This window comes from Hyperolius riggenbachi, chromosome 7, assembly GCF_040937935.1.
Source record: "Hyperolius riggenbachi isolate aHypRig1 chromosome 7, aHypRig1.pri, whole genome shotgun sequence".
Classification (NCBI taxonomy): domain Eukaryota; kingdom Metazoa; phylum Chordata; class Amphibia; order Anura; family Hyperoliidae; genus Hyperolius; species Hyperolius riggenbachi.
Genome location: NC_090652.1, coordinates 157,479,796 through 157,497,727, shown reverse-complemented (window position 1 = coordinate 157,497,727; position 17,932 = coordinate 157,479,796). Strand labels below are relative to the sequence as shown.

At 43.6% G+C, this 17,932-nt stretch overlaps 1 protein-coding gene across 1 annotated transcript in view; it reads right to left on the bottom strand.

Moving 5' to 3' along the window:
- Positions 1-17,932, bottom strand: part of GPR139 (G protein-coupled receptor 139) — a 165,330-nt gene that overhangs the window by 124,046 nt on the left and 23,352 nt on the right. The gene's annotated exons all lie outside the window — the stretch shown is intronic.

Sequence of the window (17,932 nt, the reverse complement as noted above, 5' to 3'; positions counted from 1 at the left end):
AAGGAACAGGAACCATAACAAACAGTGTCATTTTTGCTGGGAACCCCCCCCCCCACAATGGGGATTGGTAATGGGGCTACCATAATGTTAAGCTTGGGGGTGTAATCTCCACAGTCAGCATACAACACATAAGCTGACGTGAAGGAGGTACACACACCAGCACAAGGGATCAGGATATCCCCAGTTTAGTGGAGGAGAGGACTGACTCCAATAGGAGATTGTGGTGCACAGAGCCGGTGCAGATCTGAACAGCCACAAACACTTTCGTAATAACGTCTCAGCGCAAAGTAGCGCTGAGCGCATAAACCAGGACTGAGGAGATCAGGACAGGTAGACAGAATGAACGCTTGCTAGCTAGCGATTACTTAGCGACAGCAAGCGTCCAAAACCAGACAGACTGGAATGAGGCAGCCAATGCGTTGCGGCGATGGCGTGCCTCACAAAGACAGGACAGGAGAGACAGGAAATAGCAGGATCGAGATAGATGAACGTAACACAGATAAATATACAATAAGTATGTTTTCCTAGCGTATTACAATTACAGCTATCAATGAAACTATTTGTAAGGTCTGACTAACATATGTATATATCGGCAATGAACCGATATATGACATAAGCAGGAACGCTGACTAGGACTGGAGTAATACAGGGAACAGGACTCAGAAGGATTCGCTATCTCTTCGCAGAGATGAACGCAATCCACAAACAGTAACAGAACAGGATTCAGAAGGATTCGTTATCTCTTCGCAGAGATGAACGCAATCCACAAACAGGACCAGGAACAGGATAACTAGCTCAGCACGGGTGTTCACGATACGCGCAAACTACCAAAACGTGCTGGAAAACTGACTAACTGAACACAGGAAATAAACAGTTCGTGTACGTATATATCAGCAACACTGATATATCAACGTAACACGGATACAAGGAAAATAACAAAATGCGCAAGTATGCGTATATATTGGCGATGAACCAATATATGACACAAGACAAGCAAGTAACAACTTCTAGAACAAGAGCAGAACTAGGAGGACTCGCTGACCCCTTCGCAGGAGTCAGCGCAGTCCACACGGACCAGGAACGAGGTGGGGCACGAGCAGAGTAACAGATAGAGTCTGAGACTATGGTAGCCCATGAGACATTGCAGGAAGCAGTTCTTTATACTGAGGTCATCCAATGGGAGCAGACCTGCAGATTCCCACACAAGTGAATGGTAATTAATCACAGGCTGATAGCAGGAAAAGGCAGACAATGATATGCAGCCTGCAGGAAAGGGACTGCCCCTCCACTGCAGCAGACAATGTTTGTTTACACAAGAGCATGTCAAACTGTCATTAATTTCAGAGTGACTGCAGATGGAATCAGCAACTAGTTCAAGTGCAAACCAAACTATGCAAGAAAATGCATGTAATGACATCAGAACTGCTTGGGTTACAATACCACTGCAGCCAGCAATAAACGCTGCAGACATGATCATAACACACTGACAGACCAAACTCAGCATTTAACACACCGCAAACAACAGCAAAGAGTTGTTAATAGTTGACACTCTCAGGACTTAAATGTTAGTCCTCTCAGCGGTGATCTTTGTGTAGTGGTGGCCATGCTTGTGCCCACATTAGAGAGAGTGCAGGCAATGGCAGTTTTCCAGCCCCTATGGTTGGGCTGAGGTAGTTCACAGTAAAGTGACCAAAAAACTCCATTGATTCTGCAGTGTGGGCCCAGTGTTGGCTTAGTAGGCTTTATTGAATGATCGCCTGAGGTGACCATAGAAAAAACGGTTTTCACAAAACTTATCCAGCCGATTGAATTTGGTCTGTCCACAATAAAGCAAAGACCTTATCATCTTGGGTGTGTCCCCAACACACTCATATAGGTCATTACTTCATTCTGATATGCAAGCCCCTTCACCACGACAAGGTAACGATCATGAAGGGGAATTGACATCACGTACATGCCTTTTTTTGGTTGTTACAGCCACTGTGTAGCACCAGAGGCCAGAAACATTGGGCAGTCAGTCACATGCCAGATAAATCAGGTTTTGTAGCAGCCGCTGCTATAGCAGCAGCCTTAAAAATGGTTGTTGGTGGCGGAGAAGTCACGCGGCATGCAGAGAGGAAGTACAGCTGTATGGGGACTGATTTACAAGTCTTCCGGCAGGCAGTAACCCTCTGGGATCCATGCCTCATTCATCTTAATAAAGGTTAGGTAGTCAACACATTGGTGACCTAGACGACGTCTCTTGTCAGTGACAATCCCTCCTGCTGCCTGACAGGTCCTTTCTGACAGGACGCTTGATGCGGGGCAAGACAGAAGTTCAATGGCAAGTTGTGACAGCTCAGGCACAGGTCATGCCTGCGCACCCAGTAGTCCAGGGGTTCATCGCTCCTCAGAGTGTCGATATCCACGGTTAAGGCCAGGTAGTCTGTTACCTGTCAGTCGAGGCGCTATCTAAAGGGTGGATCCCGAAGGACTGTGGCAATGCACTAGACTTAAGACAGTGCCCTTGTCTGACATCACCAACACATCGGAACAGCATCCTGTCCTAGCCGGCGTGGCCGTGGAAGGAAGGAGGCTTACTGACACCTCTTCCCCTGTTAGATTCCGGTTGAGCTGTGACATCACCCTTGAACACAGTGTACAGTATACTTTGTCGGCTGTTGTGCAACTGCTGCATCCTTTCCGACATCTGGTAGTTCGACAACATATCTGCCACTTTGTGCTTATACCGAGGGTCTAGTAGCGTTGCCACCCAGTACAGGTCATTCCCCTTGAGTGTTTTTATAGGGTGATTCTTCAACAGACAGGACAGTATGAAAGTCCCCATTTGCACAATATGATATGGTGTAACATCCTTATCGCCTTCATCTTCTGACAATAATGCTTGTGCATCACTAAATTGATCACACAAATGTGTGAATAACTCATCTGACATATCAAGTGGAGTGGCTGTGGTGCTAGTAGTGGTGGCTGGCGGGCAAGTGGTAAGTTGTTGTGGGGTGCCCAAATCAGAGCACGCGGAGGATGGTGCAGTCAACCTTGTAAACCAACCTTGTAAACCAGTCAACTACGTCCTTAGAATTTTGAGGGTTCAGGATATGTGCCCTCTGAACACTGGGCAATATTCGAAGGGCCACAGGAAATCACAGCAGCATGACCTAGAGGACCCCTGTGGGGTGGCCTGCCTCTGCCTGTCATTTTTTTTATTTGAGTTAATGCACCTGTAACAAGTGAAAAACAATGCACTTGAGACTGGAGTGGTTCTGTGCCTGCAACTTAATGTGGCAACTGGCAACAATACCAGTAGTGTGCACAGCTCTCAGTGTCAGTGGGCTGGGTAGTGTCACACACAGAGAAATGCAATAGTACTATCAGAATACAGTGGGAGAAAAAACTCTGGAGTGGTACTGTGCTTGCAACTTACTGTAATGTGGCAAACAATATCAGTAGTGTGCACAACTCTGGGTGGGTGCCATTGGGCTCTGGGGTGTGGCACACACAGAGATATGCAATAGTACTGGTGCTTCTGTCCATACTCTGAGCATGCAACACAAGATTTACGCATTGGGAAGTGGCTGATCCTTTCTTCTTTACTGATGTGTTTTTAAAAGCTAAATAAAGGTTTTTCATTTTTTTAAATACTATTATTAATGTGAATTTGATTTTCTCTGTCTTTTGTTGTTGTTGTTCCCTCATCCTTAATATTGAGTACTGCTGCTTAGATTAGGGTACCCAGTAGATTGTTAATTAGTATTCTTAAATGCTTCTCCAAGTCTGTTTTCTTCAGCTGTATTCCAAACACAGCGTATAGCACAGTCTACATTTATCAACAATGAACAGGTTACTCAACAGTTTTCATGACAGATTCCCCTATTCCTCCATTTGAATGATTAAGAATCTTGGCTGCTTTGGGAACATTTTTCATGTGAATCCACTCTCTGATTAAAGATATGCTACAAACATAAAGCCATGAATGCTTTTTTTTTTACAAGGAAGTCTTTCCCCAGAAATATTCAATAGCCTGTTGTGTGCAGCATAAAATCACATGCATTGGGAATTAGAACTGAAGAGGACAGGAATACAATCTAATATTATTATTTTTGTAACTATAATAGTATTCCAGGCAATTAATCATAGCTAAAATGAGAAACCCCATCTGCCATGCTGCAAGTCCATATCCAAGCCATACAATGCCATTTCACATAATAATCATGTGACTGATGCCTCTTCTTGCTGTACTTGTACTTCAAGGATTAGAGATGGCCTGAACAATTCGCTGGCGGACAGTTTTAGGCAAAATTGGGCTGTTCCCCGTTCGCATTTATTGTCAAAAATTTGTGTTCGCATTTAACATTTAAGTTAATGGCCGCCGACTTTAGCGGTTAATAGCAAAGCCCCTGTACGTGCTAGAAGCACCAAATTTGCTGAGTATGTTAAGGAGGACAGTGGAAACAAGTGGAATTTTTTTCCCAAAAAGACCTATATGGTTTTGGAGAAAATCTATTTAAAATTTACGATAGGAAAAAGTATATATTTAACCACATGCTGCTACCAAGGCAGTATATCACGCCCCGTGGGAGGACGCATTACTTCCTGTTTGCATACTTATAGTACGCTAATAGGAAATAATGTGTGAGGACATCTTGTGGCCAAATAGTAAATTTACACCTACATACATTTATTTTGATAAAAAAGACCCACACTTACATTTCAAATTTAAAATGAACTCCTTCCCTTCCACACTCTCCCATAGGAACAACCCCCCCCCCCCCCCCCCCAAAAAAAAAGACAATTAAAAAAATACATAAATAGTTACCTTAGGGACTGAACTTTTTTAATATGTATGTCAAGAGGGTATATTACTGTTCATTTTTAAAGTATGGGCTTGTACTTAGTACCGTATATACTCGAGTAAGCCAAACCAAGTATAAGCCGACCCCCAACCTTTACCTAAAAATACAGGAAAAATTGATTGACTCAAGTATAAGCCGAGGGTAGGAAACCATGGGGGCTGGAAGAGGCCCAGGTAAGTAAATTGCAACTTTTTGGTGGTGCTCGCAGAATGTAGCATGACTGATCAGATTGATTGCTGTAGTATTAAGAATGCAGTTTTGATGAATAAGATCTACAAGACCTTTACATCTTCTAATGTGGAGTGGCACCGGCATATGTAGAGTGGTGGCAAGAATGTAAAAACTGATCATCGTGACTCCTGCAATTGCATTGTAGAATGTGAACAGCAAGCCGGGCTTCTTTCACCTTTAAGCTGACTATTCACTACAAATTACATATTGCACATTCTTTCATTTGCAGGTCAGCATCGCACTTGGATTCCTCAGCCTATGTCTTATCTAGAGATGTCGCGAACCTTCGATTTTCGGTTCATGAACCCCGTTCGCGAACTTCCGCTGAAGGTTCAGTTTGCGCGAACGTTCGCACACCGCAATAGACTTCAATGGGGAGGCAAACTTTGGAAACTAGAAAAACTTATGCTGGCCAGAAAACTGATGAAAAATATGTTTCAAGGGGTCTAACACCTGGACCCCCAGGTGGCGGAGTGGGATAGACACCAAAAGTCCCGGGGAAAAATCTGGATTTGCCGCACAGCAGCGTTTTAAGGTCAGAAATCACATTGATTACTAAATTGCAGGCCTAAAGTGCTTTCAATCATCATGCATGTGTATACATCAATCAGGGAGTGTAATTAGAGTACTGCTTCACACTGACACACCAAAATCACTGTGTAACGCACCGCAAACAGCTGTTTGCGTAGTGACGGCCGTGCTGGACCTGTGCGCACCATGGCCAGAGTGCAGGCCGTGGCAGTTTTCCAGCCCATATGGTCGCCGGGCTGTGGCGGCTCAATGATAGAACAACAGTGACTGTTCAGCTGGTCAAATTTGCTCTGTCCACAATGAAGCAACGACCTTATTATCTTCTTGTATGTAGGTAGGCATAGGTAGGAGTCCCAGTATAGATAGGTAGGCATAAGATAGGTGCCTCAGTAGTTAGCTAGGCATAGGTAGGAAACCCAGTATAGGTAGGTAGGCATAGGTAGGTGTCCCAGTATAGGTAGATAGGCATAGGTAGGTGCCTCAGTAGTTAGCTAGGTATAGGTAGGAGTCCCAGTATAGGTAGGTAGGCATAGGTCGGTCCCCCCGTATAGGTAAGTGTGTGCCCCAGTAGTTAGGTAGGCATAGGTAGGTGTCCCAGTATAGATAGTTAGGCAGGGCCTGGCTGGCACAGTAATAAAAATTAACAAGGTCTAGCTGCAACAGATAGGGCTGTATAATGTCAATGTCAGTGAGCAACACACAAAAAAAAACACATCAGGAGAACATTAGCTCTCAAAAGAGCTGTTGAGGGGTGCTATTTTAGCAATAACAATCAGCCAGGAGCAAGCTAACAAGCCAAGAGCCTAACTAATCTTTCCCTATGAGAGGGTCAGATGCAGCTGTCCCTTCACTAATTACTGCTGGCACACAAGTGAGTGTAATGGCCGGCGGAGGCTGCCTAATATAAGGGGGGGGGGGGGGAGTGGCTCCAGGACTTAGTGTAGCCTGATTGGCTACAATGTGCCTGCTGACTGTGATTTAGAGGGTCAAAGTTGACGCTAATGGAGCATTATGGGGCGAATCGAACTTCCGAAAAAGTTTGCCTTCACCGGCGAACGTGAACCACCCAAAGTTTGCCTGGAATCGTTCGCCGGCGAACCGTTCGGGCCATCTCTAGTCTTATCTGTATGATGCCCTCATTTCCATGACTTTCTCGAGTGTTGCCGTGGCATATACAGAGTGGTGCAGGGCAGCGCAATTGACCTTCGGCATATGAAGAATGTGATCAGCGAGCTGGGCTTCTTTAACTCACATGTCAGCCCCGTGCACCTGGATTCCCCTCCATCACCATGCTCATTTGCCATCATCTGCTGCCATTCGCCAAACATGGAGCACAGCACAAAGACTTGAGCCAATCAGGAATGCACACTCTGCCGCTAAATAGTCACCTAATGAGCCATGCTATCAGCCGTGCACGCAGATCTGGCCATCGCTTCCCCTTTGTGAGCGGGACGCGTCTCCTAGGTTTCAATTTCGTCATGAGGTATGTTCCCACCCTTCAGGCGCCTGATTGGTTGGCTGTGTTGCTGACAAGCAAAGGGGAAGTGATGGCCAGAACTGCGAGCACGGCTGACAACACGCCTCTTTAGGTGACTATACAGTGACAGAGTGTGCAATCCTGATTGGCTCCAGTCTTTGTGCTGTGCTCCATGGTTGTAGAATGGTAGCAGCTGATGTGAGCATGGAGTGAGCATGGTGATGAAGAGGAATCCAGGCGCGCAGTGCTGATATGTGAGTGAAAGAAGCCCTGCTTGCTGTTCACATTCTCCATATACCAGAGGTCAATTGCGCTGCCCTGCACCACTCTGTATATGCCGCAGCAGCACTCAGGGGAGAACTAAACACATAGCAGAGTGGCTCTAGGTAAGGTGACTCGAGTATAAGCTGACCCCCCCACTTTTGGGTCACTTTTTTGGACCCAAAAAGTCAGCTTATATTCGAGTATATACTGTAATTGATGCAAAACTGAAAAAAATGCACCTTTATTTCAAAATAAAATATTGGCTAGGACAATAACTGGGACAAATGGGCAAAAAAAATGTGTGGCTTTTATCCACAGTAGAAGGTTTTATTTAAAAACTATAATGTCCGAAAACTAAGAAATAATGATTTTTTCCATTTTTTTCTTATTATTCCCATTAAAATGCATTTAGAATAAAATAATTATTAGCATAATATAATACCAAAAGAAAGCCTAATTGGTGGTGAAAAAAACAAGATATAGATCATTTTGTTGTGATTAGTAGGGATTAAGTTATTGGTGAATGAATGGAAGGAGTGCTGAAAGGTGAAAATTGCTCTGGTTAAATGCTGGCGGTTAAATGCAGCCAAGCCTCTCCCCCAGAGCCCTGGTTCAATCCATGGACAAGGGGCTCTTCCCCACCTTCAGTGCCCCAGGAGGAGGTGGGGACCGATGATGCCCTGGGGGGGGGGGGTTCTTGATGGCATCTGGGAGTCCCCTTTTAGAAGGGGACCCCCAGATGCCAGCCCCCTCCCCAGGAGAAATGAGTATAGGGGTACATAGTAAGTAAAGGAATAAAAACGCAACAAGTAAAGTATTTTATTTGTCTAAATTACCCATGAATACTTACCTTTAAAAAAGGTTCCCATGCCAATATCCTCAGAAATGATCCCATGCCAATATCTTCTAAACTTGCATCCTTGATTGAAGATCTCCATCGGCAGACACTACACACCGCCCCTCCCACCACAGCTCTAGCTATACTAAGTATATCAAGAGCAAAAGCATCTTTAAATTGGGCTCCAAGGTTTCCCATTGGTCTTCTAACAGACCAATGGGATCTGGATTTAAAGATGCTTTTGGCTCTAGCTGTACTTAGTATAGCTACAGGTTCACTCCGTCCACCCTCCTGTGCGGCTCCCACTCTCCTCCCTGCAGCGCCCACTGCACCTATTGCACCTACCCATGCCAGCACCTTCGAGCACCCACAGTACTCAGGGTGCTGTGGGTGATCCAGGGTGCCGGCATGGGTGGGTGTGATAGATGCGGTGGGCGGGGGGCATGGCAATAGGGCATGGGTATGGCAATTACTGTACATGCAGCTGAATGGCAGCACTGGTAAACTGACATATGTTAGTGTGTCACCTTTGAGTGCACCTGTGACCATGCTCAGATGTACCTCCATGGGACAGACACCTGTCCTCTGCCCATGTCGAGCTCCTGCAAGCACCCAGCTGGTGCAGGGAAGGTGGCAAATTCATTCAGCTGCCCATGTAATGTGTATGCTGTCTTTGCAGTGCTGTGCACCTCAAAGATGACAACGAATGATACTTAGGTATGTGTGACTGCATGACAGCTTGTGATTGGCAGCAAGAACAAGCCCCCTCCCACTCAGAGAGTTGGCCATTTGGCAACTGCTGGCTTCCAACTGTTGCTGTCTATTCAATAAGGTGGTGAGATCATTTCCAAATCTCTCAGGCCTATAAAGAACTGGCAACCAGAAGAGAAACAATGCTGCTCATTGTAGTGGTATTTTATAAATAAGTCTTTTTTTGCCATGAGCAGGGATGCGGGGTGAGCTACAAAGCACAGCATTACAAATATACTCCTGAATGTTACACATATACAGGTAGTCCCGGGTTAATAAACGAGTTAGGGGCTGTAGGTTCGTTCTTAACCTGAATTCTGATTGCTGTCCCACCTCTATTCTCTTAGCCTTCTATGTGCCCCCCTTTGCCTCCAGAGTCCCTGCTGTGCCTCTCTGTCCCCTTCTCTGCCTCTCTGTTCTTCTCTATGCCTGCTTGTCCCCTTCAGTGCCTCTCTGTCCCCTTCTGTGCATCTCTTCCCCCTCTGTGCCTCTTAATCCCTCTCTGTGGCTCTGTACTCCTCTGTTCCTCTCTCCTCCCTCTTTCCACTCTGTGCCTTTTTGCCCCCTCTGTGCCTCTTTGTCCCCTCTGCACCTCTTTGTCCCCTCTGTCTTTCTGTCCCTTCTGTACCTCTCTGTCCCCTCTGTGCCTCTGTCCCCTCTGTGCATCTTTGCCTCATCTGTGTCCCTCTATGCCTCTTTGTCCCCTCTGTCCCCTCTGTGCCTCTGTCGCTCTGTTCCCCAGCCTTGTGAAGCTCCCACCATAGCCACAGCAGTGCTGGACTCACCTTCCAGCCTGAGTCCAGCATTGTTAATGTATCCACTCCACCTTCTGGAGCCTCTAGTGTACCGCACCGCTTCCGGTATGTGACATACAGGTAGCCATGCCATGTGCAAGAGCTAGCAGGTGGTGGAGAGAGGGGGACGCACTGGACTTGGTTCAGAGGTAAGTCCAGCACTATTGCGGGTGACATGCGACGGGACTCAAGGAAGTTTATAGCTGTTTCTTAAAACTTCCCCATGTGGTAATGATGTAATTGCAATGAGATCAGGTCATTCATATTGACGGGTGGTATATAAGTCGGGTGTTTGTAAGTCAGGGATTGTATGTACTATTCTTCCATGTACATACAGACACACACACAGGCGTCTCACCCACCAGGCAGCTATAAATTCTTGCCTAGAGTGGCAGGAGGAGCCAGGAGCGCTGCTGAGTAGTGAGAGAAGAAATGCCTCTCAGCCCACTCAGGTTTCAGGTTACACAGCAGCAGCTAACAGCAGCACCTGCCTGGACTCATAACTGATTCGCTGACTAATTTAGTTCCTTCAGCTCAATGATTCAAAGAACCACAGTAATGAGCCAGTGAAAGAAGGCTCCGAGTACAGCATCAGCTCCTGAGTCCTGACTCTTCACTCTGATTCACTGATTCATTCAGTTCCTTTCTCTCTGCTACTGGTAACTGCGTGGATGTAGAGACTGAGCATAGCAGGATTAGCAGCCAGGCATGGACTGCCCCCCAGGCCGCCTTTTATTCAGTGATTTAGGGCTGGTCTTGTGTCTGGTGTATTCAGGTTTGTTGTTGTGTGGCAATGTGAAACACTAGGCTAGCTGATAAAAGTGCAATTAGAGGACAGGCAATCTGGTAAATATACACAGCACATGCAGAGCTTGCCTGGAGGGTCCGTGGGAAAACATCTGTCTTGTCTCTCCCCATTATTATAATGACTGCATGTGCAGATAAGGTGTTAAACAGGTTGAAAAGTTTTGACAGTCCCTAGACTCCAGGAGGGCTGCTTTCTGACTTGTGTGGGAGACTGGCAGGGACAGCAGTCCTATTACTGGCAAGTGGCAACTAGTCTCTGTGTAATGTGGGACTGCAATACAGAAGAGCTCTCTGCTCCATCTCCTGCTATTCTCAGTCTCACTCCACTCCTCCTCTCTCTGGGCTAGTGCACGACAAACATCACAATAGCAATCACTAGCAATTTGCAAATGCGACTTGATAATTTGGGCTGAGGCTGCCATGATAACGGGCCTCAAGTCTGTTTCCCCACAGGCCAAAAGGTCCCAGTCCTCCCCTGGTAGCAGCATAGTGTGTGTGTATAGTGTATATCTACTGTGTGCTGTGTGTGTATAGTGTGTATGTGTGTGTGTGTGTGTGTATGTGTATGTATAGTGTGTGTGTGTGTGTACTGTGTGTGTGTACTGTGTATAGTGTGTGTGTGTGTGTGTGTGTGTGTGTGTGTGTGTACTGTGTGTGTGTACTGTGTATAGTGTGTGTGTTGTGTGTACTGTGTGCATGTGTATATTGTGTGTGTGTGTGTGTGTGTGTGTGTGTGTGTGTGTGTGTGTGTGTGTGTGTGTGTGTGTGTGTGTGTGTGTGTGTGTGTGTGTGTGTGTGTGTGTGGTGTGTGAGTGCATGCCGCAATAAGTATATTTTATGGTGAAACGCTCTGCTGCATTACAACTATTTTCTGGTGAACCCATGCCGCAATAAGTGGTGAAACGCTGCTGTATTATGATTTTCGGGCGTCTTGAGGGTGGGGTTCACCACAGGGGTGGTGTTCACCACGGGGGTAGGGGGTATGGGGCTGGGGGGGAAATCACGGGGGGGGGGGCCGCCACAGGATTTCTCGCCTGGAGTGACAAAATGGCTAGAGACGCCCACACGAGTCTGTGAGCCTGATTTCCTAATGCACCTGCAGAGTGCAGACATCTCCAAGCATCTACAGTGAGGATTTTTATAAGTGATCAAGCTAACCTGGACTACATGAATAAACTGTTGTCTGCCATTTCTGGAGATGCCATAGAAAATGCATACCGTATATACACACACACAAACTGTGCAAGCCTGAATGTTACACACAAACACAATCTGTGAAGATGTAGCATGATTTATCTGTAATATTTGAATATATTTTCTTTCAATGGCCCACGCAGATGCTTGACACTGTTCCCAACTGAATTTAATATTACAGCTGAAACTGGATGAATGACATATAAACTATGATTGTTCAAAAAACATTCATTTTATTGTTCATGCTTCGTTGCATTAAAAATTTACAGAAATTTGTGTTTTCATTTCAACTCAGTCAAAAAAGGAGATTGAAATTGCCCCTAAAGTAATTGTATTTTTATAGATCTGATCAAAGTGTTGGAAAAATACGAATATTAAAGCACACCTCAAGAAGCAAAAAGAGAGAGAAAAAGAGTAACTGTAATCTGCATACGCAAATAAATCTGTGCCTGCCCAGAACCATATGGCTTTTGCTTCCGTGCAGGAGCAGCTTCGTGCTACTGCGCATACGTGGACCTTACTTCTGCAGGAGCAGCACGGCCGTGCTCGTATATGAACAGGAGTGTGGACCTGAAGAAGAAGAGGGTCATAAGCCGCAGGGGTGGGCTGGGCACAAAGACCATCTGGGAACAGGAAGCCTCTGGAGCATGCAGGGCTTTCCCACTACTTACGTAAGTATCTAAATTAACTTTTTCTCCTAACAGGTATGCTTTAAGTGATTTGACTGCAGCCAATGTGGGCACCATTACATCAAGGTTTGGGTAATTCCATTGGTCATTTTGAACATTTTGGTTATAACTGATTAGAGCAGATGGTCAGTGAGATGCAAATCATCCAGAGTAAATGCAGGATTATGCAAATGTATGAAGCTTTTAAATTGACCAATCAAATTCCACCAAGTTGAAATTTGATCCAATTTTGGTCCAGTTTCAATATGCATACATTTGTATATAACATTTGCCTAGTTCTGCATTATTATTATTCCTATTATTATTATTATTATTATTATTATTATTATTATTATTAATATTATTGATTTATAAAGTGACCATATATTCCATTGTGCTGTGCAAAGTAATAAAACCAAACATGGGGTAAATAGTAATACAGACAATGATATACATCAAATATGGACACTGGTACAAAGTACAGAAGTAGTAATTACAGTGACAAATGTAACGTGATGAATAATATGTATAACAGATTGCAAGATACAAAAAGAATAACAAATTCGGAGACACAACAGGGTGAGGGAGCCCTGCCCTTGTGAGCTTACAATCTGAAGGAACTCTCAATGGGCATCCCTTGTTAGTACAAATAGGTAATATTCTTCATTTTACAGAAGCCACATGAGGCTGCCTATAACATTTATAGTGGGTGGAGCCATAGGACACAGCAAAGAGAAAAATCCTAAAAAAAGCAGGAAAACGGATGTTATACTTAAAAAAATCACAATTCCGGGAATATGCTACACAGTGAAGCTGTACTTTAGATTAGAATGTGAACCTACAATCTATCAGTCTTTTTTATACAACGTTAAATCTGTCACGGAAGTGCACTGAGTTTATTAGAAAAAAACTGGGTAATAATTCCAATTTTCCATTCTCTCGCTGTCTTTTGAATGCTATTTCTTTTCATTGCCTTGCCAGTGCAGGATTTCTGGGAACTCCAGCATACAGCGCTCATAAAAGAACAGCTACACAGCATCCAATACACTTCTGTATGTTCTGAGGAATGTGAAATGACAGGAAACATGATAAAAGATTGCCAGGCAGCACACACTGGCTAATTGGCCAGCGCTCGTGCCTTGCTACTTTAGCCCCAGCAGCTAATTTCCCCGATAACGAGAAAAAAAAAAAGAGAAACAAACAAACATAACAGTAGGTATAATAGCTCCAGACTGTAGTGGGGACATTAGACTTGGAACAAATAGAATGGATTGTTTAATGTTCTCTGTAAAGCACCCTAGTGGTGCTATATAAATACATAATAGTAATAATAAGAGAGAAATAGAAAAAGTGTCATTTGCATGCAAGTAGAAATAAGCTGTAATCTGTGAAAACACGTGAATACTGAAACTACTGTAAAGTTAGAAAGTCGACTCAGTCTACTATAATATGAATTGTATGCAGTCTAGTACAGCTAGAAGCCACAGATGTACCTCGCAGCTCCTAGCTGTCCTGCTTTCGGAGGGACAGCCCCTCTTTGGGAATCAAATCCCTCTGTCTTCCTCTGATCTTCCTTATTCGTCCCTCTTTCCAGACTGATGTACAGATCTGTATTAATATATTTATTTTTCTACTGAAAAATGTGTTTAACTGGATGTAAGCTTCCATCAATAAACTGTATATATTTAATATTTTCAAATGTTAAAATTAAGAAAAATGATGATAGAAAGGACCAGAGTGGTTTGAATGAAAAAAAACGACATCTATTGCTTGTGAATTAATTGTGGTATGTGTGGTAGGGGTGTGGTAGGGGCGTGGTTAGGCATGTGGCAGGGGCATGTTTTAAAGTGTCCCTCCTTCTGATCTCAAAATGTTGGGAGGTATGTGTACCTCATGATGGTTTGCATCCTTGGGTCACATGATTTGTTTTTGCCATGCAACGTAAAAAATATGGATAGGAAATAGGGGACATCCAGAAGCAGTATATTATGTTTTATCAGCAATATCCAGACACTTAGGTGTATTGATACTGGCACTGAATAATAGCATTGATATGTAGGGATGAAGCAATGTTTTGTGTAAATATCAATCTTATGGTGAAAAAAAAAAAACTATTTACTCTCCTATAGAGGCCCACAATGCCGACCCAGTTGTACTAAAATGGAGTTTTAGCAATCTCTCTATCGGCTTGCAATCCAGGTATGTTAAAATGTGCTGTAGACAATTTTCAAACATCTGATCTGCATGCTTGTTCATGGTCTTTGGCTAAAACGTATTAGAGGCAGAGGATCAGCAGGACAGCAAGGCTATTTGCATTGTTTAAAAGAAAATGCAATTGACAGCCTTCATATCCCTCTTACTTCAGCTGTCCTTTAAGGGAACTTGCAATAAATCTTGCATTTCATAAGCATAGCTATAGGACTTTAAAAGACCCTGAGCAGCATTCGTTAAATTGTTCTATATGTTGTGGTGTGTTGCTATCCCTCCTAAAAGGATTGCAATATCTAACTTTTCTTATGCCAGCAGTGAGAGCTGCCATGTGGCTATCCAAACTAAGAGTCATATGCTAGCGGCCATCTTAAAACAAGTCAATGGCCTCGATTCATAAAGCATTTCCGCATGAGGAAATGCAGAAAGCCGCTCGCTTTACCGACCACACAGCAAAATATGTATTCATAAAGGCTTTTTCCGCATGAAAAGCCGACATCCACGAGCAGAGTGATCAATCACCGCCTTGCGCGGTGATTATCACAGCAAAAGTAACAAATGTCAATTCATAAAGATTAGAGGTAGCGGTATGCGGACGGGTATTACCGCTACCTCTGATGTGGCGAGAAGCGTGCGGAATCCGTTGCAGTGAATGGGACAGACCTCCCAAGCAGCTGCAGAGAGAACACCGCACGGAGGGATTCCGCCTGCTTCCCCTGTTTCCGCACGTCTCCCGACAGCCTAACGCCTGCCTACAGCGGAGTATCTCCGCACGTATATCACAAGTAGCTAAATTTTTATGAATTACCACCCTGAAGGCGGAAATACCGACAGCGGTGTTTCCCCGCTCTACTTTCCCCGCTCGCAGGCAGTTTTATGAATCGAGGCCAATGTTTCAGGTTTAAATGGTAGAAATTCAGTAAAACAATCTTCGCATCATATGTGATAATACCCTCTAAGTTTCACTGTGACTGGCTCCATCTATTCATTAAAGGTGTTACCACAAATCTTTATCAAGTAATGGACCTGGACACAAAAATACACATTTTTTTTTCATTTACAGAAAGTAGTAACTACATGGATGCTTACCAGAGAAGAAATATCAAACACATTTCAGAAGCCTATTCATGAACAAGATAATAACAAGATAATAATTGTCTTGACTTTGATAAATGCTGCCCCATAAAACTATATTTAGCAGGGCAGTATAAAGTAATCAAATGTGGCTTTGTTCCTTCTGAGGTCATTCTGTGTCCTCCCTTAATGTCACCACTGCTTAAGCTGGTGACATGTTGGGAAACCCCAGCATTTATCTGACATTTATTTATTTATTGTATTTATAAAGCATTACCTCCGATCAGTCAGTACTACTGAGTACTTAGACCTACCTGTATGTGTGGCTGCCTTGTACAGCACTGAACACGCCACAAGTCTAACACTGATGCACTGATGAAAAATATCACTGAAACATAGCTAATCCAATATTCTGGTCTGGCACTGCTAAAACTAACTCACTTACCCCTGACCCCAGGTCCTGACCTTCCAGAATCAAAAAAGGTCATTTACATCAGGCACTCCAGTGATTCCATTCTCTGGCAATGCACTGAGCTCTTATAACTTGCTTTCACAAAGTAGCTTAATGAAAAAGGTGTATTTGTGTTCATCTTAATGCACATGGTAAGAAATAGACCATTTGGGGCAGCCTTTCTCAATCTTTGTACCCTGGAGGAACCCTACAATTAACTTTTGGATCTCAAGTAACCCTTGCAAATAATTTTATGGTCTTGAGGAACCCCTGCATTTATTTTGCAGGAGGCATGGTCTTTAAAAGTATTTTTTTCACAACCCCCTATTACACTGCCAATCATTATACTGTCTCCTTATCCTAGTGCTTTTTATTAACCACTTAATGACAAGCAGACTTATAAAAATGTCCTGCTAGAGCCTCTTAACGGCTCCAGGACATTTGTATAAGTCAAACAGCGCTGCTGCCGCAGTGCCATGTTCTGATGCACGTGCACGTGAGATTAGTGAAAAAAAAAAACATAGAAAAAATACACCTTTATTTCTAAATAATATATTGTCACCATACTTTGCTTTGTACTAGGGACATAATTAAAATCTTGTGATAACCAGGACAAATATGCAGATAAAATGTGTGGGTTTTATGGACAGTAGCAGTGTTTAAATTAAAACTATAGGGGATGAAATTGGAGAATTAGTGTCTTTTTCATTTTTTCCTTGTTTTTCCCTTTAAAATGCAGAGAAAATAAAGTAATTACTGAAAACAAATATCAAACCCAAAAAGCTTAATTGGTGGTGAAAAAACAACATATAGATCATTTCATTGTGATTAGTAGTGATTAAGCTATTGGCAAATGAAAGGGATGAGCACCGAAAGGTGAAAATCGTTCTTGTCCATTAGGGTAAAAAAACGATTTGAGGTGAAGTGGTTAATGTGCTCAATATTAATCTGACCCCCAATTTAATGCTTCTTTTTACAGTAACTCCTATTATAATGTGCTTTATTTTATTTCTTCCCCCCACGATGGGAGAAACTGCCAAAGAACCCCTGCAGAGTACTCAAGGAACCTTGGGGTTCCAGGGAAACCTGGTTGAGAAAACCTGATTTGGGGAATGTGTTTTGCTTGCAAGAGTTCTTTTTTTGTTTTGGTCAGCATCACACCTGATTAAACTATATCATTTAATATACCATATATACTTGAATACAAGTCGAACTTGTGTGTAAGTTGACTCCAATATTCAACCCTCTTAAAGTGGATCCGAGAAACTTTTATTCATTGCATAATTGTGTTCCTTTCATATAGTTTATAGGGCATTCCTCAAGCCAAATACTTTTTTTCTGTTTTAATACACTAATACCCTATAAACTAAACAAGCCTTGCCCACAGCTTCTCCAGAGAGCCTTCACATTCTGAACCTTAGTAGCAAGGGCTTATGGGAGCTTAGTCTGGGCAGGAGGAGGAGGAGGAGGTTACTAGCCAGAGATTTCAGAGGCAGAAGGGAGGAGGGAGGAGGAGAGGGGAGTGAAGTTTTCACAGGTTGAGGCCTGGAGATACAGATCAGCTTGCCTGGGTGTAATGTGACAAACAGAACATGGCCACTCTCACTGTATCTCAGGAATAAATAATCATAAACTGTTGAAGCTGTTTGCAGCTAGATTTGCTGTGTAAACTATCTAAACTTTAGATAAGATATATAGACAAGTTACTTGTTATAGTTAGTCTTCCATCTCGGATCCGCTTTAAGCTGGAATTTTTTATTGACTCAAGTATAAAAGTCTACCCAGCAAAGTT